The 24,940-nt window shown below is 36.8% G+C and overlaps 1 protein-coding gene and 1 non-coding gene across 12 annotated transcripts in view; one reads left to right on the forward strand and one right to left on the reverse strand.

Annotated features, from left to right (window-relative positions):
• Positions 1 to 24,940, forward strand: part of ANK2 (ankyrin 2) — a 328,351-nt gene that overhangs the window by 32,514 nt on the left and 270,897 nt on the right. The gene's annotated exons all lie outside the window — the stretch shown is intronic.
• LOC144304412 (U6 spliceosomal RNA) lies at positions 7,877 to 7,982 on the reverse strand. The gene has a single exon (XR_013371326.1). It is a non-coding gene; the product is annotated as a U6 spliceosomal RNA (small nuclear RNA).

A 24,940-nucleotide genomic window follows, 5' to 3' on the forward strand; every position in this document is an offset into this window, starting at 1 on the left:
CTCATTAATTTGAATCATTGTGTCATTATTGAAAATGATCTGATCAGATGAAATAAATATTTCAATTGCACATGGGTCCTTGTCTTAATTGACTTTCCCTCAGTGTACCACAAATACCCAAAATATAATAAAGCAAAAATACTCAAACATAACCAAAGATGAAAACTCAAAGCTGTTTTAACTATTAATTTAAGAGAGTAGAGCCAGTTGCAAGCCCAACATTCTTAATGTCTTGCTTCTGGAGGCTGTAGTTCTAACTAACCTAAGTATGGTCCTTCATGACTTTGGAGAATGATGAACCTGCCATATCGGTTAGCTGGACTTTAAGATTATCTCTAGAGCAAAACTGTTGATACTACTCTCCTAAGGAAGAGATTTATTTGTGGTTATCGCAGTGGAATCGTTTTCATTTCTTAAAGCAATCTGTCATTTCACGGTCAACCTAGAATGGTGGTATTTTCCATTGTTATTCTTTATCACTATAAGACTATAAAAATCAGGAATAATAAAATCAAAGCTCCTGGGAGCCTTTTAAAACTGTTGGAAAAGCGGTTTTGTTTATCAAGTACACAGTTTGGTATGCCTACTTTTCATATAGTTTTGAGAATATATGCTCAATATAATTAATATAAACTCTACTATTTATAAGATTTAAATTCTAATCAAATTAAAGATCATTGTCTAAATTGAGCCATGACCAATTTTTTATAATTATGAATTATAACTAGGCTACACAGGAAAACCAATCTCACGACTTTATACTCTTAAGTGTTAGAATGTTCAAGCCTGGAATTACTATGAGTATCTGCAAGGTCATTAGAATCCCTTCAAAGGGAAAGCAAGGCATTCTGCTACTTGGAAAAATATCTGTCACATCTGTAACTGGCATGGTCTGCTTCACTCATTTTCCTTAATCTGTGCCCTGTCACCTGTTGGTTAGTGAGAGAGTGACCTGCTGATTTTGTTTTTTTTTATCAAACCTTTGTTTCTGTAGGACTATATTTAGAATCAGTTTCTCTATGACAGAAAGGTAAAAGGAGAGGTGAAAGAAGATGAAACCAGGGATGCTTTGAAGAGCAAACAGCAAAGATGGGAAGGGAGTGGATGGACAGAGGAAAAAGACACAGGAAAGTCCAGTAGGGACAGTGTAGTAACCTCCACATGATCTATTATTAGTGCATTGACCATACGGACAAAATTGTATGGAAACATTTTAACCTATAAAATACATGAGCAAACTGTCCTTCAAAGGCATTACTTATATATATTATTCTTATCAGACTCCAGAAATTTATTTTGTCTACTATAAAGAAGTTGAATTTCTTTAAACAAAAACCTCAATATAGAGTTTTCACTAACTCAGAATATCTTTTTTTTAAAAGATTTTATTTATTTATTTAAGACAAAGAGAGAGCATACATGTGCATGCATGAGCAGGGAGGGGGTGGCAAGAGGCAGAGAGAGGGAGAAGCAGATGCCCTGCTGAGCAGGGAGCATGTGGCAGGGCTCCATTCCTGGACCCTGAGATCATGACTGAGCTGAAGGCAGATACTTAACTGAGTCATCCAGGTGCCCCAGAATGTCTTTTCTTTTAATTAGTCCCATTAATAAGATTTTACTGCATGTATCTAGTACCACTCACCACTTTATATTTAAAAACTCAATGTTAACTGACATCAGTGAGAAGTTCCCGTAGACATTGATTGCTTTTAAGTTTGAAAGGAGTATACTTCTAAATAGTCATTAGTTCCTTCAAAGAAGATGATTCCATTCCAGGGTAACACATTCCTTGGTGCCCAGCTAGAATGATGAGGCATTTCTCCCAATTAATAAAGCTGGCTTGCATTTAATTTAAATTAATCACTAATTGAACTATCTTGATCCTAGCAGCATGACATGTAGGACTATTTAGCAATGAAGTAGTAAGAAGCTGTGTATTTATTTATTTATTTAAAATATTTAATTTATTTATTCATGAAAGAGAGACAAAGGCAGAAGGCAAAGGATCCCTGCAGGGAGCCTGATGTGGGACTCGGTCCTGGAACTCCAGGATCATGCCCTGAGCCCAAGGCAGACGCTCAACCACTGAGCCACCCAGGCATCCCAGAAGATGAATATTTAATAGAAAGAAAGATCTGTTTTTTAATTGAAAAATTCATTATCACTGACAATTCTTGGGGAAATTTTTGCTATCATGGCAATTATTCTTAGCAGAATCTCCTTGCTTTTCTGTTGTAGAATCAAGGTGTTTTGATGATATGACTCTAAATAAGAATCACCTTGGGAAATAATTTCCCTTGAAGAAATTATTTAAATCACTTGTGGAGAATACTTAATAGTTGTTAGTTTAGACTTCAAATAGATTTGCATGGTAAGTGATAAAGTGTTTTTAATGATGATGAAAGATTATTTATTATTAACAAGCACAACTGGCCACTCATCTGTCAAGTCTTCATTTAGATGTTTTTTCTTCAAGGAAATCTTTTCTACCTATAATTAAATGAACTTAATCATTACATTCTACACAAGTCCTCAATAAATATTTGCTAAAAAAAATACATGAAAACCTATATGTAATATACAAAAATTTTACTTTTTGTATTAACTTGGATTTGAATTTGCATGATTTATAATTTGCATCTAAATATGCAGCAAATATCTACAATAATTCAGCTTTATTTGCTACTAGGATGCATTACTTCTTATTTCATTAAGATTACATTTATTTTTAGATTTTTAAGAAGTTATACGTATTATTAATTTAGTTAATAATTAATTTAATATCACTATTAATGATGAAATGCCCATCATTATTAAAACTTAATGAAAGATGTTTAGCCTTTTTTTTTTTTAAAGATTTTATTTATTTACTCATGAGACACACACAGAGAATGAGAGAGAGAGGCAGAGGGAGAAGCAGGCTCCCTGCAGGGAGCCCGGCATGGGACCCGATCCCAGGTCTTCAGGATCAGGCCCTGGGCTGAAGGCAGCGCTAAACTGCTGAGCCACTCGGGCTGCCCAGATATTTAGCTTTAATGCACAATTTCCTCTTCCACTTTATCCATTGGACTGATTATAAAACCAATTCACCTTCAGTATTTGAAACATACATGAGACTATTCCTCTGTTGTGGATAATTGTTTCAGTTGTGAATATTATATAAGCAAGGAGAGAAAATATGGTTTAAATGTTCTGACTTAAAATACTTTGCATCTTATGAATATTATGTGCAGAATGCCTCAGTATTTTATTCCCTGTTCTCTCTTTACATTTTATATATTTAGTGCTCATTGTTATGTTTCTTGAAATAAAATATCATATAAGTTCTGCCATAAATGTTGAGCCAGCTTTATAAAAGTGGTCTTGCTTAAAACTATAGAATTTGTCTGGGAGTCACACGGGAAGGTAGGAATGTGTCCGGGCAGCTCTCAGATGCATGCCCTCAGCCCCTTCTTGAGAGCACGATGCATGTCTCTGTAATTTCTCAATTCCTCTTGCAGTTAGATAGCACAAGTTACTTGCATCTGGTTTTCAACTCCATTCCTAAACAGGGTCCATGGCTATAAGGAGTGGAAAAGCAGGATTACTATTTATTCCTCCCACTGTGTAATCTATAAAACTCTCTAAGCCAAGCAAAATCTTGTAGGCATTGAAGGTCAAAACAGCAACATAGATACGTTCATTGATAGTGCTAGTGTTGCTTGGGTAACAAGAAATCTAGACAACAGGCAGCCAGAAATCTTAGTCTCATTAAAGAAACTAGCTAATAGCAAATTGGAAATATTTGATTTTGTATATCTGGTATTTTGAGTCCATTCATTTAAGGTTTTTTTTTTCCTTCTTAAGACTGTATCTTCAAAGGATATTGAAATTTTATGCTAAGTTTAACTGATATGAGAGCTATGGCAGATATGCTTAGACTCCGGTTGGTAGAGACTTTGCTTCTTCTCACATTGGGCTTCTGAGATCTCCCTCGGGGTTGTCATCCACCTGCCAAATGAGGAGGTGAGAATGTGGAGGATGGTGCAGGGGGTCTAAAGGAGGATTGTGCAACCCTGGGAAGGGGTATATATATATATATAATCTTCCGCTTAGGTTCCATAAGCTATCTTGTGGTCTAACCAAGTGAAAAAGGTGTGAGAAAATGAGGTCTTCAGGGGGGTGACCATTTTCCAAAAACAACACTTTTTCATGAAAAGGCAGCATTAGTTTTTGGTGATTCACTTCTCTACTAAGAGAGTGAATGTGATTGCCATTTTCAAACAACAATGAAAACTGTTGTTAGAGTATGGTATTGAAAACAAGGCTATTTTTAAAAATGGAAACTAGGGGGCATCTGAGTAGCTCAGTCAGTTAAGCCTCTGCCTCTTTTTTTTTTTTTAAGATTTTATTTATATATTCATAGAGACACACAGAGAGAGAGAGAGAGAGAGAGGGAGGCAGAGACACAGGCAGAGGGAGAAAAAGGCTCTATGCAGAGAGCCTGACTTAGGAATCGATCCAGGGTCTCCAGGATCACACCCTGGGCTGCAGGCAGCGTTAAACCGCTGCGCCACCAGGGACTGCCCACCTCTGATTCTTGATTTCAGCTCAGGTCACGATCTCAGGTCATGATCTCAGGGTTCAGCCTGAATTGGTCTCTGTGCTCTGCGGGGAGTCGGCTTGAGGATTCTCTCTCCCTCTCCCTCTGCCCCCTCTCCAACTCACTCTCTCTCTCTATCTCTCATATAAATAAATCTAAAAAAAAAAAAAAAAACCCAGAAACTAAATACTATTAATTTGTAATTGAGTAAGTTTAGGACTAGCAGGGTTTTAGAACTAGAGGGGTTGCTATGTCATGAAATAGAATCCCATTTAGATGTTTAAGGAGATATTCTTAGATTTCAGAAATTCAGAACAGTTGTTCCCCTTTTTTACTTCTGGTGATTATTTTTAAGTGAAGAGATAAAAATCCCTCTTTCTGCAGTAGCTTAAATAAAATTGCTAAGCAGAATGATAGTTTTATTTAGAAGATATATACAACACATCCTTTTGTGTTATAATGATTATATAAATATTCTATGATGCTAAAATAAATTACTGTGATTAAGAATAACTATGTCCTCATATACTTTGCAAAGTATTTCTAGGTCTTTATGCCACTTGGGCCCCTCGATGACCCTTTGAGAAAGTTAGAATAGGTATTTTTAGCTCTCCTTTTGGACAAGGAATATAATAGAGTTGGAGTTTTTGTTTGTTTAAGATACTCATAGAGTTTAAATGGCTATCTCAAAAGCCTTTGGATTATAAAGGTTAGATGAGTGAGAACTGTAACCATTATGATGCTGTTTTCGTGACCCATAGTGATACCTATCCAGACACTGGGAAGGACCATTATTGTAGATTTTTCAGTTTGTACAATCTATACACATACCACAGATGCAGATAATGTGAGCATCACCAAGGTGACTGAAATGACAGATCAGCATTGCTGGTTTTTTCATTTTGCTGGTGCAGGCATATTTTGTGTATTGGCTTTTAAATATTTATAGGATAGAATTCCAAGAGTGGACAGATATTATGCATTTTTTCTTTTAATCCACAAGGCGAAAGTCATCAAAACTGTAGCTTCAATGTATATATTTCTAAACAAACCCAGATCTATTTCTACTATTTTCAAGAACTGCTTTTATTTCGTACAATTGACTTTTCATCCTTTATTCATTGCCTCTTTATTGAGTTTTTATTGCCTAGATTGTTCAGTACAGAGATAAAAGACAAGGCCCCTTTACTCAAGATCACAGTCTCATGAGATACAGACCGAGAGGAAGCTGAGAATTCTTATAGTCTAATAAAGGTGAAGAAAGAAGGGAGCCCTTATAAGCCTTATAAGAGAGGTTAACAGCCTTGGGGAGGATGGAGAATGGGTGGTGTAGAAGGTGTTCTGGAGGAGGTCATATTTGAATTGATTCTGGAAGGATGAGTAAGAGTTCAAGTGGACATGTATTGCTTTTTAAAATGTAAAATAAGTCTAAAATATTATATCCACATCTGGGCTTCAGAAAAAAATATTTAAAGGACAGCTCAGTAGAAAGTCATTAACAGGGATCCCTGGGTGGCGCAGCGGTTTGGCGCCTGCCTTTGGCCCAGGGCGCGATCCTGGAGACCCGGGATCGAATCCCACGTCGGGCTCCCAGTGCATGGAGTCTGCTTCTCCCTCTGCCTGTGTCTCTGCCTCTCTCTCTCTCTCTCTCTGTGATTATCATAAATAAATAAAAAATTAAAAAAAAAAAGAAAGTCATTAACACTGGGAAACAAAAGTAATAAAAAATACTAGGTGCTAAAGTCAGCATGAAATAAATATGGTTAGATTCATAATGAACTTGAACTTATTATGTACTTCCTCACTTATTGTGACCTACATATATTTCTTGATTTGTAAAGTTTATCCTTTTCTTTAACTCTGTCCCTGTTCTGACTCTAGTTATCCTAAATGAAATATGTCCATACACCCACTGTGAGGCACTTATTATATGTATTTTTTCCCATAAGTATATAAATATTATGTATGTTGGTTGATTATTTATGCCTAGTCTCATTGTATCAGCCCTCATCTTTCATAGATTTCTGTAGCACTTACATTTCTGTGGGTTGTTTTTTTTTTTTCATTATTCCCAGGGCAATATAGATTGCCTACCTAGATGTCATCCATGTTTGCAAATTTTGACTTTGTATGTGAAAACAAAAACCTTTATCTAATTTTCTTTTAAGAGAGATAAATTCTTATCTTCTGAAACAGTTTATTAGGAGTGCTGCATGACTGTAGGAGAGAAAGGGAAAGATAGAAAGTCTGGTCTGGTCATTAAGATAAAGCACAAGTCAAATTTATTTGAGTTGTCCACAGTGAGCAATGATGAACTTCTTGCTGTTCTTGACTTTCTTGAACCCAAAATGCTCCATGGTTTCTACAATCTTCACATCCTCTTTCACTTTGCCAAAGACCTTATGCTTGCCATCAACCACACAGTCTTAGCAGTGCAGGTGAAAAACTGGGAATCATTTGTATTGGGTTTAGTATTTGCTGTGGGCAAGATGCCAGGACCTATATGTTTTGGGATAAAGTTCTCATCAGCAAATTTCTCCCCATGGATAGACTTGCTACTAGTGCCATTATGGTGTGTAAAATCACCACCTTGACACATAAATTCCCAAATAATTCCGTGAAACGTGGAACCTTTATAACCAAATCCCAGTGTTCGGAATGCAAAAGGTTTCTGCAGTCTTTGGAACTTTGCAAATAGTGTGAAGGTGATGCAACCTAAGGGCTTGTCCTTGACTGCAATGTTCAAGAACAGGGTGGATTGACCTTGGCTGGGTGGCAGCATTGTTGGTGGCATCTGCAAAACCTCATTGGTCCTCTTTTTGAAGATTGAAGTGCTTCTAGAATTCCCCGAATAGCATCATATGCTGTCTATAAGAAATCAGAAACCATGAATGTTTTTTTACTGGGTATGTATAAATTCCAGTGTCAGCTATCTCTTGATGCTCTTCATTATAATAAGTACTGTGGCGAACTAGTAATGTTTTGGGAACTGCAGGCTGTGTAAGGCTCAGGGACTCTGGAGTTCTCCAGAGGAGGAGGCATCTCCCTGAGAGGCACAATTGAGTCACTGGGAGTTTTCACAGGCGCCTTTCTGGCTATGTGAGAGGGCCTTCATTAGTGTTAGCATTAGCATCATGCTTCATTTTCTTTTTAAAAATTTTTTTTATTTTTAATTTGTTTTTATTGAAGTTCTATATGCCATTAGTATTAGCATTAGCATCATGCTTCATTTTCTTTTTTAAAATTTTTTTATTTTTAATTTGTTTTTATTGAAGTTCGATATGCCAACATATAAAAAATACAGAACGCTTCATGAATTTACACGTCATCCTTGTGCAGGGGCCATGCTAATCTTCTCTGTTTGTTCCAATTTTAGTATATGTGCTGCCAAAGCAAGCACCATCCTTCATTTTCAAACATAATTTTAAAGTGGAAGTGTTTACCTGTGTAAGGTGAGGATTTAAGAGCACACCATCATGAACAATTGGCCTCACAGTTCTAAAAGCATGATCATAGTCTTATTTTAATGGACTTCATGTAACAAAGCTCAAAAACCTCGGAATATTAATCTTTTACAAAATGGTATTTAGAAAAGAAGAACATTGTATGTCTCCAAAAGACACTGAAACAGAAGTCAAATGACCTGAGCTGGAAAGGAAACTAACATTTATCTGCATATGGGCCTTTACCTCTGCTAGTGGAACACCGTAGTTCATTGACCCGCTACAATTGTTACACAGACATAATTAGCACCATACTATACAAATGTGTAAACTGAGGCCCAGAGAAGTTGGATGACTGTATCCCGAATTGGAATACAGGCTTTTCTGGCTCTCCTGTGTATGGTGTCACCTATCAGTTCTGCTTAAATGCATCATTTGATCTTTCTCAGCTATAATTCTCATAGTTAATTATCACAGCGTAATGAACTACCCCAACACTTAATGCTTAAAACAACAATAATTTAAATTCTCTCATGCTCCACTAGACTCCATTAGCTTTCTTATAGTGTAGTCTCAGGACAGCATTCCAAGAAGGTGAAAATGGAAGTTGTAGGATGTCTTAAGGACTAGGCTCTAGAAGTCCCACGGTGCCACTTCACCACGTTCTTTTAGTCATAAGGCCATCCCAGGTTCAACAGGTGGAAAATAGATTTTATCTCTTGTGGGAGGAATTGCAAATATTCTATGACCAACTTAATCAGCCACTATTCTTTTCCGATTTTGCTTTTTAAGACGTATTATGTTGCACTATTACCAAAGCACTTAAAAATGTTAGAATGCAGATTTAGATTCTTAAATGTGTCTTCTAATTTTGTCCTACTTTATCACTGTGAAGGAGCTATTTGAAAGAAGAAAATGAGTGTGAAGGTACCTTGAAAGCCTATAAATAGAACCCTCTGTAAGCTAAGGTGTTATTTAAGATTTATAGAAGATGCTGGGATTTATAGTTGAAAGGCATTTTTAATAGATTAAAAATAAATGAAAGAGAGATTTGAAACAAAATCTTGTTCATAGGGCATAGAAATTTTCCTCAAGACTCGGAAGCATTATTGGTTTTTTGAAATGTAATAAAATGTGATTTTTAAAAATTAAATGTTTTGTTGCTTGTGTGTGTAGAATAAAGCAATGAGTAAAAGTTGTGTGAAGTCAAAGTCTTGCCATCTTTTGGGTAGTTAATAGTATTAGACCCAGATACTCCCACACCAAGAAGTCTGTGGAATCATATTATGGACATGGGATCATCCTGACTAATGCAGAAATGCCAGATAACTCAATCCCAATTCCTCCTTCTAAAATCTAATTCCTTTTGGCATCTCAAAATATTGTTGCAGTGTGCAAAAATGAGTTCTAAAATGAGAAACCGCAATGGTGCTACAAAAAAGATATGGGATTTCTTTTCTAAGGGAGGGCTGAGTGAGATGTTGGGACTTTATTTAGGAAGAAGTTCTTAAAAATTAACAACCTTCAGAGATGCAGGTTTCCAATTAGGGAATGAAGAAGTCATGAGCATAAAAGGTACAGCATAGGGAATATAGTGAATGGTATTGCAATAGCATTGCATGTTGACAAATGGTGGTGAGCATAGCACAATTGTGAGCATAGCATAATGTATACAGTTGTTGAATCACTATATTTTATGCCTTGAATTAATGTTAAACTGTGTCTCAACTGTGGTCAAATTGAAAAAATGTATTGATGTGTCAAAAAGGATTTATAAGCTGGTCACCATGACCCTACTTCCCATACTCACATAAGCTGCTTGCCTGTGTGAGGCATTGAGTTTGAAATGGTGACAGAATTATGGCTGAACAGAGCCAAACTCCCTGATGTTTAATAACTAAAGAATTTGGGGGCTGCTGCTGGGCATATCAATGGTACATTAGTGACAAAGAGGAGACTCTCTGGTGTCAGGGTGCAAAGTGAAGAGATGAACATAAGAGTTCATGTATCTGCCTCCTGATCAAGCTCTGAATAAGTGATACAGATTCAGTCTGTCTACGAACCATACCATAAAAGCCGATTTGGGCAGTAATACTTTAGCACAGATTGCACCTGCTGCTCTTAAAATGCTGCTTATCAGGCATCTTTAGGAGCATTATATTGATATCCAGTCCAAGACAGCCTGAAATTTTGACTTCTCCCAATATTTCTGTAACTGGTTGATGGGCATTAAGGAGGGCACATGATGTAATGAGCAGTGGATGTTATATAAGACTGATGAATTACTGACATCTACCTCTGAAACCAGTAATATGTTATATGTTAATTGAGTTTAAATAAAAAATATTCCTGTAAAACTACTTCAAAGAATGGAGAAGAAGAATTATAACTCCAAACTGCCTTGAATTCCAAATTCAGAAATTAAGGCAAACTGAAGAGTAGTCCAATTCTTTGATCGAATTTTGGGTTGGTATGGTCTTTATAAGTTGTGACACTTTATCTATATATATATATTTTAAAGGTTGTGAATTTTATTGTGTTTGTCATTGTTAACTTTTTCTCAGAGTGAAGTTATGATTTTCACACCAGCTGGCAACTTTAAGATTGATTAGGAAGAAAAATTATCAAATGATGGTAGTTCAACTTTCTGAAACAAAGAGATGAAATAGATGAACATGGATAATTTTGAAAATTGTCCAAATTAGCTTTAAATAATAGTAGCTAACATTATTGAGTGCTTATTATGTGCCAATATTTTAAGAATTCCACATTAATTAACTAATTTATCCCTATTAGACAGCCCAGCTTCATAGATGAGGAAATTGCAGCATAGGGAGGAAATAAAACTTTGTCTAGATTCACAGAGAATCTAGACAAACTGTTTCTGGCAGTTTTATTTCCATGTCTGCTCTTATTTTTTTTAAAGATATGTGTATATATATTTTTAAAGATTTTATTTATTTATTCATGAGAGACACAGAGAAGCAGAGACATAGGCAGAGAGAGAAGCAGGCTCCCTTGTGGGGAGACCAATGTGGGACTCGATCCCAGGACTGCAGGATCATGATCTAAGCCCAAGGTGGACGCTCAATTGCTGAGCCACCCAGGTGTTTCACCATGTCTGGTCTTAATCATTCTCTTCTACCGTCTCTTGGCTTATCTCTGTCAGACATGCATCCAATCTCCAATGGATTTCCCAAAGGCCTGGGTAACGGATTTTGTAGAATTGTCAAAACCCAATTATTATGCATATGTTATCTTAATCTATAAGAATTTGTGATAAGGTGTTCAGAGGGCTGCTGTTTTGTGGCACTAGGTTGGGTACTTTTAGAAGCTTTAGAAAATCTTTCAGGTTATTAAATTACCATTTCGGCCACAAATATATGCTTTAATTCTCTATATTTAGTCCCAAACTCATTATTTGTACAAGAAATAATTTGCTATTTTGAAATTCTGCTCATTATGTAATAGTATTGACACATTCATTGAAGCTTCAGATAAAAGTCTTCTGTCCTCTCTTCTATCACCTTATTGTCCAGGCACTATGTGAGCACACTGGCTGAATTATCGCAGGCATGCAACAAATCTTCACTGATTGAAAGACAGTGACTTCACCCTAATTGTTCTTCATTTGAAAATTCACTGAAATTTGTTGCTTCCTTTTTTTAGTAATAGAGCTTGTAGCTAAAATGTCAACTCTATGATAACCAAGAACTTAAGTGTTTGGAATTCACTGTGATTCTTCTTTGATGAAAATCTGTCTCAAATTCATAATTAATTCAGCCAGTGTTTATGTTGGACCCGAGTGTATAAAGAAACTTTCACAAATGAATAGAACTTCTTGAGCTTCCTTAGTTGGTTGTTTTTGTTTCTCTTTTCAATTAATGATGATAAATTTTCCTGGTGAACATATGGCCAACATACTAAATAAACGTGTGTGTGTGTGTGTGTGTGTGTGTGTGTGTATGTGTCTTAAAGATTTAATTTATTTATTTGAGACAGAGAGTGCACATGAGAGGGGGCAGGGGGCAGGGTGCAGAGAGGAGGGGGAGGGGGAAGCAGACTCCTCACTGAGTGGGAAGCTGGATGCTGGGCTCAAACCCAGGACTCAGAAATCATGACTTAAGCCAAAGGCAGACACCTGACTGACTGAGCCACCCAGGTGCCCCACATTAAATAAATATTTAAATTAAATTGGAATTGAAGTAATTGCAAATCAAAGTCATTTTCTCTGCTTATTCTAATATATCTGCAAGTCATATCCTATTGAATTCCTCTGTGATTTAAAAAGAATAGTTTCTAACAAAGTGGAGGCATGCTATTTTGCTTAATCATTAGATTAGTAAATAAGTAAAGACTTATCAACCTATCTTTGAGGCAATGACTTAAAGTCATTAGAAAAGATATGGTCTTGAAGGAATCTCATTTATGTAAAGTTTACAAGTTTGAACATTTAACTGGAAACCTTTGATTATGTATTCAAAACAATTACTTCAGCACCAAGAGGACCAGAAAGAATTTATTGCCATGGAGAGCACTGTATTGCTCTTGTATATAATATAAAGTTAAAGCTGCAGTGGATCTCAGTTATCTTCCTTTTCTCAGCAGCTTTTACAGATATGATTGATATAGATATTTAGTGTGTATATTTAGTGTAGGGTACAGTTGGATGTTTTGACATATATATAAGCCAAAAAGCCATCACCACATTGAGAGAATCAACATATTTAGTGATCTTTGGATGGATGGTGGTATTTGAGATATCAGAACCAGATTCCATTTTTTCTCCAGCAAAAATTTTACTACTGAGTTGAATTTTAACATTAAAGTGAGATTTGTCTGCATTTATTTGTGTTTAGTCACAAAGCACTGATTTCTAACTATAGATTAGATATATTCATTTTTAAATTCGGGGTGTGGCTGGAGTATAAACTGTAGCATGACTGGCCTCCAGTGGTGTCTTTGAAGAATAGCACTGCTGCGAGATTCAAAGAGGCGAGATTTTAGCAAAGAGTCATCACACGTTAGCTAAGATCCTATGCACTAATGGGCAGGGCTGGCGAAATGGAACATCCATGATGGGAGGTGGGAACTATTTTCCTCTAATCTCAGGATTCTCTCGTATGGAAAAAGTGTTCTGATGCTAGCTGATACTTTAATGCAATTGTTGCTCACAACTTTTTGATAGAGGAAGAATTACACTGCTTTTCATTTTCTTTCTTTTTTTTTTTTTTTTTAATTTATTTACTCATGAGAGACACAGAGAGAGAGGCAGAGATACAGGCAGACAGAGGAGAAGCAGGCTCCATGCAGGGAGCCTGATGTGGGACTCAATCCCAGGTCTCCAGGATCAGGCCCTGGGCCAAAGGCAGATGCTCAACCGCTGAGCCACCCAGGTGTCCCTGCTTTTCATTTTCTAAGAGAAGACACTTAATTCTCTCTGGCTATCTTTTCTCTACCCTGCTGATACTTCCTCAATATATATATTTATTAGAGGTGCCTGGGTGGCTCGGTCATGCCTTCAGCTCAGGTCATGATCCCACAGTCTCCCTGCTCAGTGGGGAATCTGCTTCTTCCTCTCTCTCTGCTTCCACCCCAGCTTGTGCTCTCTCTCTCACTCATTCTATCTCTCAAATAAATAAAATCTATCTATCTATCATCTATCTATCTATCTATCTATCTATCTATCTAATCTATCTATCTTTATTATATTACCTGTTTTTTGTTTTTTTCTTACAGCTTTTAATTTTGGTTAAATACTCCAAGAACTCTGAAATTGTGCCTGTATATGTAAACATCAATGATCTACATAACAATGGCATTGTTAATTTGAAGTGATTTTAATGATGAACGTACGTAACCAGGAAGTTTGCTTGTGATTAGTATCAGGCAGGAAGACAAGCAGTATTCAGTATTCAGATTTTAAATGATTATTTTTTAGCATGTCCTTTCTTGATAGTATTTCTATTATTCTATTGTCCACAGCAGTAGAAAAGAGGAATCATAAATAAAATGAGGGAAACCAGGGAAAGGGTCTAAGTTAAAATAAGCGAAGCAGATATTGTGTTTTTCTGGTTGTAAGTGTAATAATAATTAGTCTATAGAAAATTAAATCCTCCAGCATAGGAAAAAGAGAACTTCAAATACTTGGATTGGTCAGGGCCAGTTATGAGTTAGGCATGAGTATCTGTAGCCCACTTAGGTTTTTTCTCAGACTTTTCTACTCACCTCCTCCAGGCCACCATCACTACATACCTTTCTCCTTCTGATTTCTGGCTGAGGGCAGGAACTCTGGAATATTTATTTTTGCCTAGTATCTCATCTAAATACATTTCTACTGTACCTCTCATTGTCTGTGTATGCTTACATTTATGTTCTTCTATGGTTTTTGTACATGTGGGTTTGTATTAGGTAAGTGTAATTCAGGCAATGGCAGATGGAGACCATATCCAGATGTCCAAATTTCTTAGGTCTCTTCAGCCATGAATCCAAATAAAGTTAGTTTAATAGTCACATGTCTTCTTTTATGCATATCAGCATCTCAATCTCCTGAAAAGCCAGCTCTTCTTGTTCCATTCACTACTCTTGTATTTCTTTTTAGGAGGGGGCCTCTCCAGATGGGGTCTAACGTGTGCTCATGAACAAGTCATGTGAACTATCTTATCAGCTGCCATAGAGTGCCTGAACACATTGTCCCTTTTCTTCCACTGCCTACTGCTCTATCACCAGGCTCCACTGAGTCACCAGCACTCAGGTGCCAAAGATACATGTTATCTGATTGGAGTTCATTCCCCATTGTGTTATGTTGAAGGGTGTAATGTTGCTTGTGTCCCAGTGCCTTACAAAATCCATCCTAATTCTTTGAATAAGGTTCAAATATGAGGAAGACTTGGGAGCTGATAAGGAGTTAAATGTCTGTGACAGCAGCCAGCTCTTCCTGTTTTATGAAGAAGACCTTGTTACTACATGAATCTCCTGTGATTTGATCCTCTTTCCATTTGGATGAGTTCTTTACCAAAAGGCTCCCTGGTCTCTTTATTAATTAGGATTAATTGATTAAATAATTGATTTGCCATTAGAACCGGTGAAGATCCACAGCAACAGTGGCTTAAATGAGTTGGAAGTTCATTTCTCTCTCATCAAATAAATCGAGATGTGAATAACCTGGGGCTGGTATGGTACGCACTTGACTGGGTCAGGAATCCAGGGTTCACCTATCTTTTGCTCTGCCATTCTCACCATGAGGTTTCTACCTCATAGCCTGAACTGATGGCTCAAGATCTAACCATTATGTCCAGCAGAGTGCAGAAAGGGAGGGGTAGTCATGCTTTGTCTTTAAGGACAATTTCAAAAGTTGCAAGCAACTTTTTAAAAAATCCTATTGGTCATCACAGAGTTATGTCATCACACTTGGCTTCTGATGAGGCTGGAAAATATAGCCTTCTACTATGCATGTGTCCAATTATTATTATGGTGATTTTATCAAAGCAAGAAAGGAGAACAGCTACTAAGGAAAGACAATTGGATTTTTTCACAGTACCATTCAAATAGATTTCTGGAACACCCAGCCTACCAGTCAACCTTAGACCAAACCAGTATTAATTGCTTTTAAGGCCATCTTAGGCTATTTTATTTGGTCCTCTGTATGACAAATTATTACCACTCCTTTAATTTCTCTTCTGGCTAAGGTTGTCTGTTAATTCTTTTTAAAAAATCGTCCAGTGCACTTTTCCTTTTCCTTTTATCTCATTGGATTAGCTTAAAGTGAGACACTCATTCTCTGTGCTGTGCTAGAATTATCTATATGATGTGATTGATTACCTGACTATGCTCTTTGTACCAAATTGTGTCAGATGGCATGCTATGATGACAAGTATTCATTCCCTTGATAACAAAACAAGGGAATGAGATAAAGACATAACAAAAAAGCCAAACTATAGACCAATATCTGTCATGAAAATAGATGTGAAACTTCTCAATAAAATACTAGCAAAGAGAATGTATAAGAAAGATTTATACATCATGACTGGCATTTATTCTAGATAGACATGTTAGGTTCAACATTAAAAAAATCAATTAGATCAACAAGGTAAAGAAGAAAAATCACATGTAGAAAAAACATTTGACAAAATGCAATATCAAGTTTTGTTTTGTTTTGTTTTGTTTTTAAGTAAGTTCTACTCCCAACGTTGGTCTCAAACTCACAATCTCAAGATCAAGAGTCACATGCTCCACTTACTAAGGCAGCCAGGCACTCCCAATATCAAGTTTATATATATATCAAACTAACAATAGAGGAAACTTACTCAGCTTGATAATGAACATATACAAAAAAAAAAAGAACATATACAAAAAACCTACAGCTAGCATTATATTAAATGGTGAGAAATTAAATGCTTTCCCCTGAGACTGAGAAGAGACAAGAATGTTCCCTCTCACTTTTCTTATTCTACCTCACAGGGGAAGCTTAGTTAATACAAAAAGACAAGAAAAGGAATGTATAAAAATATTGGGGGAAAGAAATAGAAAGATGGCAAATACACATGTTAAAATATGCTGGACATAGTAAATTTAAGGAATTGCAAGCTAAAATAACGAGACACCATTGTACACCTATTGGAATTATTGAAATCCAAAAAAAAAAAAAAACCCTGATACTATCAAATACTGGTAAAGGTGTGGAGTAATAAGGACCCTTATTTATTACTGTGGGAATGCCAGTGGCACAGTCACTTGGGAAGTCAGTTTGACAGTTTCTTAGCAAAGCTAAACATAGTTTTACCATGCAATCCAGCAGTCATGTTCCTGGGTATTCACCCAAGTGAGATGAAAACTTCTGTCCACACAAAAACTGCATGTTTACAGCAGCTTTAATCATAATTATGCAAAACCTGAAACAATCAAGATGTCCCTTAATATGTGAATGGATACGTGAACTGTGTTGATCTATGTAATGGAACACTATTCAGTGATCAAAAGAAATGAACTCTCGGGGATCCCTGGGTGGCGCAGTGGTTTAGCGCCTGCCTTTGGCCCAGGGCGCGATCCTGGAGACCCAAGATCGAATCCCACGTCAGGCTCCCGGTGCATGGAGCCTGCTTCTCCCTCTGCCTATGTCTCTGCCTCTCTCTCTCTTTCTCTCTCTGTGTGACTATCATATAAAAAAAAAAAAAAAAGAAAAGAAAAAAGAAATGAACTCTCAAGTGACAAAAAAGACATGGAGGAGTTATATATAGTTTTATTTATTTATTTATTGTAGTTCAATTTGCCAACATATAGTATAACACCCAGTGCTCATCCTGTCAAGTGCCCCCCTCAGTGCCTGTCACCAAGTCACCCCATCCCCCAACCCACCTCCCCTTCCACTACCCCTTGTTCGTTTCCCAGAGTTAGGAGTCTCTCATGGTTTGTCACCCTCTCTAATTTTTCCCACTCAATTCCCCTCCTTTCCCTTATAATCCCTTTCACTATTTCTTATATTTCCCGTATGAGTTAAACCATACGATGATTGTCCTTCTCCAATTGACTTACTTCACTCAGCATAATACCCTCCAGTTCCATCCACATCGAAGCAAATGGTGGGTATTCGTCCTTTCTTATGGATGCGTAATATTCCATTGTGTATATAGACCACGTCTTCTTCATCCATTCATCTGTTGATGGACACTGAGGCTCCTGACACAGTTTGGCTATTGTGGACATGGCTGCTATGAACATGGAAGAATTTTAAATGCATATTGCTGAGTGAAAGAACCAAGACTGAAAAGACTTCATGCTATTTGATTCCAACTATATGCCATTCTGGAAAAGGCAACAGTATAGAGATAATAGAAAGATCAGTGTTTGTCAGGGTTTCTGTGCTGAGATGGAAGAGTGATAGGTGAAGCATGGAGATATTTAAGATGGTGAAACTATTTTGTACGATCCTTTAATGTTGGATACCTGACTGACATCTCACATTATTTCCCCCTATACTTCTAAGTTTTCTCCTCTTTGGATCAAAAGAAAAGGATGTTAAAAAAAAGAAAAGAAAAAAGAAAAGGATGTTGCAGAGAGAGGGGAGGTAGAGGACAAAAGAAAAAGTTAATACAACAGACATGCAACATCTAATTACGTTGTTCTGTTCTTCACAGAATTACTTTTCCTTCCTGTTACATTTACCTAAGTTACTTGCCTTCATCTACTTAGAAAATTCAATTATAAAATATCTGTTTAATATCTGAATTGTCTGAAATTCAGTAGGGACCCGAGGGGAACTTTTCATCAAACCCATGTAAATACACCCTTGTTTTGTCTACTCCTGGTGTAATAAATCACAAAATGGGGCTTTTTTGTATTGCTGTAATCCATAACATAAAATGCAATTGATCTTAGTGTGAAACACAAATACTGTGATACTGCTTTTTTTTTTTTTTTTTAGATTTTATTTATTTATTCATGAGAGACACGGAGAGAGGTAGAGACATAGGCAGAGGGAGAAGCAGGTTCCTTGCAGGGAGCCCAATGCGGGACTCAATCCCAGGACCCCAGGATCACGACCTGAGCCAAAGGCAGTTGCTCAACCACTGAGCTACCCAGGCATCCCAAACAGCAACTGTTAAAAACAGTGTTATCTAAGACTATAGAGTTCTTTGAAGTGGAAAATGATTTTTTGAAATAAAGGGAAATATTAGTGATTTTTTGAAATAAAGGGAAATATTAAACAGCAATTTTTGAAAGTAGTCAAATGTTGCTCTAGTATACATCACCATGAATTTATTGTAAGTGGCTAAAATAATGGAGAATCCGGCTTAGCACTAAGCAAAATCCAGCTGAAATATGTGCTTAGTACTTTTGAAGCACCTAGGATCTCTGGAAATGCATTACTGAATACTATTTGTACATTGAATGATTCATCAACATTCAGGAGGACAAGCTTTTATTGTCAGTGTTTTAAAAGTCAGCTATATGGAGTTGATAGAGTATATACGTTAGTCATTTTTCAGGAAATGGAGTACGCGTGTAAATCTAGATGTTTAGGGGCAGCCCCGGTGGCTCAGTGGTTTGGCACCACTTTCAGCCTAGGGCGGGATCCTGGAGTCCCAGGATCGAGTCCCATGTCGGGCTCCCTGCATGGAGCCCGCTTCTCCCTCTGCCTGTGTCTCTGCCTCTCTCTGTCTTTCGTGAATAAATAGGTAAAATCTTTAAAAAAAAATCTAGATGTTTATTTAAATCTAAAACAAGAGGAAGATAAGCCTAGCTTTGTAGTAAAAGACTAATATTTGAATTGTAGCAAGTTAAAAAAAATTAGTTGTTCTTTTTGTCCCCTTCCTCCTTCATGCCTCTCATTCTTTCCCTCTGAAGACACACAAACTGCTTACCCAGGCAGTAATTTTTAAAATAGCAATGATCTCGGAAACCTGGGGTTTTGTAGTATTTGATAGTGTTAGAACAGGCTGAAGGGTAAATCTTCTTTGTCCACATTATCATTCTCCAGTCTGTTTCTCTTTTCAATATTAAGTTAGGAGTATAACCTCTACTTAATAATGTTCTTGTTCCCTCAGTGAAATACCACAATCCTTTTTTTTTCAAAGTTAAATGCTGTGTGTGTGTGTGTGTGTGTGTGTGTGTGTGTAAGAGAGAGAGAGAGACAGACAGACAGAGACAGAGAGACAGAGAAACAGAGATTTTGATGGAGACGTGGTAGGAATTCTGGGTTGGGAAAAGGGGTAGAAAAAGAAAGGAGTTTTTGCTCTTTTAAGAATTTTGGCAGACTTTATCACACTAAGAACTTTACAAATCTGGACAGTTGCTTTGAAGAAAAGAATTGTGAAAAATGTGTAATTAAGAAAAAATTGAAAGAGAAGATAGGATCAAAAAAAAAAAAAAAAAAAGGAAGGCAAGTGAAGTACGTCTGTTACTTAAAATTAGTAAAATAGAGAGAGGCCTGGCTGGCTCAGTCAGTTAAGCATCTGCCTTCGGCTCACACCATGATCTCAGGGTCCTGAGATTGAGCCCCACAGCAAGAAGTCTGCTTCTCCCTCTCCCTTTGCCCCTCCCCCTGCTTGTGCTCTCTCTTAATAAGATAAAATCTTAAAAAAAGAAACCCCAAAATCCTTCAAAAGTAAATAAAATAAATTTAGTAAAATAAAATATAATGGGTGAGGGTGGAAAAACCTAATATTGGTAAAAGTGTAGTATTGTTACTGGACAGAGAACCAGTTCTGAGCTGAGCTCAAGTTTGGCTACTTGCCACTTGAAAATCAATACTCAAGAGACAAGTGATGGTAGGAAAGGAAAGGTTGCTTTATCCAGAGAGCCAGCAGCCTGGGGAGATTTTAGACTACTATTCAAAGACCCTCTTCTACACCTAGATGAGGCTGGAGGGTCTTAAAGGGGGAAGGTGCAGAAAAAGGGAAGGGGGCCTATGTTCAGGAGATGCAGGTACCCAGGCTAGTTGCTTGTTGATATGATCCTGAACAGACATGCTATTCTCCGGGACAGCATTTGGATTGTAGTCAGGGCTTATCTTCTGGGAAGGTCTGGTCCTTCACTCTTCAAGGCTACTGATCTGCAAATTTCAAGGCATGTAGGTTATTTCTGCGGCAGACTTAGGTCTGTAAGGGACTTAGGTCACAAGCAAGGAGTACAGAAGTTTGAAGCAAGCTTAACTCAAGACTAGTTGGAGTGGGACGCCAGGGTGAGTCAGAGATTGAGCTTTTGGCTCAGGTTGTGATCCTAGGATCCTGAGATCAAGTTCTTCATCGGGCTCCCCACAGGGAGCCTGCTTCTCCCTCTGCCTATGTCTCTACCTCTCTCTCTGTGTCTCTCATGAATAAATAAACAAATCTAAAAAAAATTCTTAAAAAAGAAAAAAACAGTAGGAGTGTTGTTATAGGGTCTTGGGACCCCTCCTGGCAGTGTCTAATTAAGGACAATGAACAGCAGACATAGGAAGTAGCTAGACTCCAAATACTCAATGATTGGGGTGTTCATAGAAAATGGCCCCAGGAAATAGGTAATAATCCACCCAGATTGAAAAAGTCTAATGGACATGACAGCAGTGTCCCAGCAGGCAGGTAGAGTGGAAACAGAAATTCAGGAGAGGTTTGGCGATTTAGTAGAATTATGAACAGTTGGTAAACAGGCAAATCTTGTCAATAGGTAGTACTTCTGAAGTTCTACACATTTTACCAACCCAGTTAGGGATTAAATTTAACATCAAAGCGTAGACACAGTTATCTAAAATGAAATGTGAAATGAATTAATCCTACATTTTGGCAAACTGGAAGGAATTCCTCAATCCCTTTTTGCCTCAAGATAGGATTAGCAGAATTTGGAAGTGTATATCAAATGGCCAGTATCGTAAGTGTGTGGAAGTTGAAGAGACTGTGAACCAGGCAAAACTTTATCAATGGTTTAGGAAGCAGCAGGGACAGAAGCGAGGCATATGCAGAGAGGGCTGAAAATAAGGAGTTTTAAGTGATACACAGGAAGATGGGATTTTGAAAAGATCAGATATGTGAAGTAAAATTAATGATTGACCCAGGATCTTGAGACTTTTTCAAGACTCAATCATTTTAAGGCTTACCATTGAGGTTTTCAAACACAAATCAAATAATTTTCCAATTGGTATTGGTATAAGCATGAAGGGTCCGTTTGTAAAACAATTTTTGTAAAGATAATAATATTCTAGGACATGCTTCAGAAATTTTATATCCATATTAAGAGTGAATACTGTAGAGTGATTCTGCCTTTGTATTGAGAAATTTTCTTACACTAAACAAAATGCCTGGGTGCCTGGGCAGCTCAATCAGTTAAACTTCTGCCTTTGGCTCAGTTCATGATCTTAAGATCCTGGGATTGAGAACCAGTTCTGAACTCAAGTTTAGCCAGCGAGAAGCCTGATTTTCCCTCTCTCTCTGCCCTCCCCTTGCTGGTACTTACTGTCTTTCTTTCTCAAATCAAATCTTAAAAAAAAAAAACCCAAACCTGATCATACTGTACTGCTCAAATGTCCGTAAGACTAGAACTGACTTAATGCATATTAGTGTATAGTTTGAGACTATATTAGCAAATGATTTTTAATATTAATTATGAATATTGTAATCTAGCCTAGAATGAGGTTAAGAGAAATACCAGCTAGGGATTTGACAACTGAGAACTCAAAATATCTTTTGTGCTCAAATTGTACTTTGTTTCAATTTCTATTTTTATTAAAAAGAATCCTGCACAATATTTGAATTTATAATCTGCGTTAGATTCTTCTAGTTTAATGCTACATTGTATGGCTTGGCATAAAGAATATTTCCTGTCTTTCTGTAAAACAGAAAAATATCCATTAAACTACAATAAAATATATAGGTAGCAAGCAGTAGAGTAGTCCTCTAAATCTCGTGAAACATTGAGTTCCTCAAATAGTACTTTCCTGTAACAAGATTTAATCTCTCTCATCCAGCAGAGGGCTATCACACTCCATTACTTTCCATTTACACACACACACACACACACACACACACACACACGACAGCATATAGTTTATTTTACTCTTCTGTTTTGTTTTGTTTTGTTTTTTTCTAAGCAGTAAGTTTTTCTCAAAATGGAGATTATTAGGGAGCCTAGGTGCCACAATCCGTTTAGTGTCTGACTCTTAGGTTTCACTCAGGTAATGATCTCAGGGTAGTGAGATTGAGTCTCGTGTAGGGCTCCATGCTCAGCACAGAGCCTGCTTGGGATTCTCTTTCCCTCTCCCTTTACCGCACCCTGTGCACACTCTCTCTCATAAACAAATAAATCTTTAAAAAATGGAGATTATCAATATGCAAAGGAAATATATCTACAGCTGCTCTAATTGCAGAAGAGGTCGGAACTGTCTCTGCAAAAACCCCAGCAAGCTGTCGAGGATAATGGAAACTCTCCACTCTGATCTATCCACAATTACTCTTCCAAATTCAAAGTCAGCTCTTCTTGAGTAGAGTTGTAAATATTTTTCCTCTGTAAAAATCCAAATGCTGACACTGCAGGGAAAATACTTAAGCAGAATAATGTCCAAGTTATGGAAGTTCATTGTAATTCCTACTATGTGGTTGTATGTCTTTTTTGCTTTTATTTTGTTTAGGAAAGATGGCATTTTATCTACAATCTTATGAGTGAAGAAAGTATTTATTTTAATAAATTTTCTTCACAGTATTTCATAGGTGTGCCACATTGATGTACTGGTTGATTGTGTCCTTCTATATCTATTACGGTAATGGAGCAAGTTTTGCCTTCTACTAAAACTGAATTTTAGGGGTTAATTATAAAAGAGTGAAAAAGTATTCCATCTCCAGACTATTTATTACTTTGCCTTAGTAATAAATCCATTGGCAGAAGAACTTCTTATAGAGCCTTCCCTTTGGAATGATGCCTACTTGGTGGTCTAATCGTAATTGTTCTTTGTTTGTTTGTTTTTTCCATTCAAAACAAAGCTTTTACGTGGTGTCCCTTTATTTGTATTGAGGCCTGGTACTGAATTCACTTAAGTAAAATGAGCATAAAGAGCTGTGTTATCATGGGGTTAATAAATACTCTCTCAGGCCCATATTTTTTTAAAATAAAATTTATTTATTTATTGGAGGAGAAAGGGCAGTGGGAGTGAATCTTCAGACTCCTCACTGAGCATGGAGCTAGCTCTCTGAGCTCCCAGGTACATACTTTGTCTTAGTCTGTTCAGGCTGCTATAACAAATCCTATAGACTGAGCAGTTTGTAAACAATAGAAGTTAATCTCTCAGAGCTCTGGAGCCTGGAAATCCAAGATCGGGGTGCCAACATGGTCAGGTGAAATGAGGGCTCTCTTCCAGGTGGCTGACTTCTTGTATCGGAACATGGTGTAAAGGAGGTAGGGAGCTCTGTGAGGTCTCTTTTATAAAGATATGAATCTCATTCATGGCCTAATCACTTCTTAAAGGACTTCTACTAATATCATTCTAATGCATTTGGCATTATGATTTCAATGTATGAATTTTGTGGGAGGGACATAGACATTCAAACCATAGCTAATATTCACTGATTTTTAAGACTCGTTCCACAGTGTTACAAGCTTTGTGTTAGATTTTATCATTACCAAATAGTCTTACAAAGTGTGAACTTATTAAAGATAATGATCATACAGAGTGACTGGCATTTCTTCCCACACACTATTTTTGGGGGTGATCCTATCTTATTTCCTACTATTCCCTGAATTTCTGTCTCAAAAGTCTACTTAGTCTACTTTTCTACTCTTTCATGGTTTTGTATTTATGTTTTATATTTGTTTGTTTTTCTCAGAACAATAATCATAGTATTTACTATTTATTGAGCACTTACTAGATGTTTTATGTATGCTATTTCTCTTGGGTCTGTTAGGTAGACATTATCTAAAAATCTATATAAAATGAGATTGGCGCTTACAAAAGCTAGGTAATGTACCTGAAGTTACAGAGTCCAAGTTGGAATTCAAAATTCAAACTCAAGACCCTTCACCACACAAATAAAAGCTCTATTTTATAACATATTAGAACTATGTTATATGATTAATTGATTTAAAAAAATTAGTTAGACTACAAAACGGTGAATAGTGCTTAGGAGCTTTTAACACCTAAACAGGAAGTTGTTAATGCCTCAGCTATACCTTGGTGTACTAATTTTGAAAATGTCAAACATTAAATCAAAACCTTTAGTAAACAACATCTAGTTGGCTTATTTAATATTTAATATTATGTAATGTGCTTATAGGTAATAAAAAAGGTAGACTTTAAGAAAACGATGGTTAAAGAATCATAAACAATAATGTGTACATACTTTAAGTGTTTTAACCTGAAACATGTAGATTGGAATTCTTTTGCCAATGATTTAATGTTGGGTGATTGCGTTTTGTTTAAAAGTTTTCCACCATGTGGGGTTTTGCTTTGCTTTTT

This window comes from Canis aureus, chromosome 33, assembly GCF_053574225.1.
Source record: "Canis aureus isolate CA01 chromosome 33, VMU_Caureus_v.1.0, whole genome shotgun sequence".
NCBI lineage: Eukaryota > Metazoa > Chordata > Mammalia > Carnivora > Canidae > Canis > Canis aureus.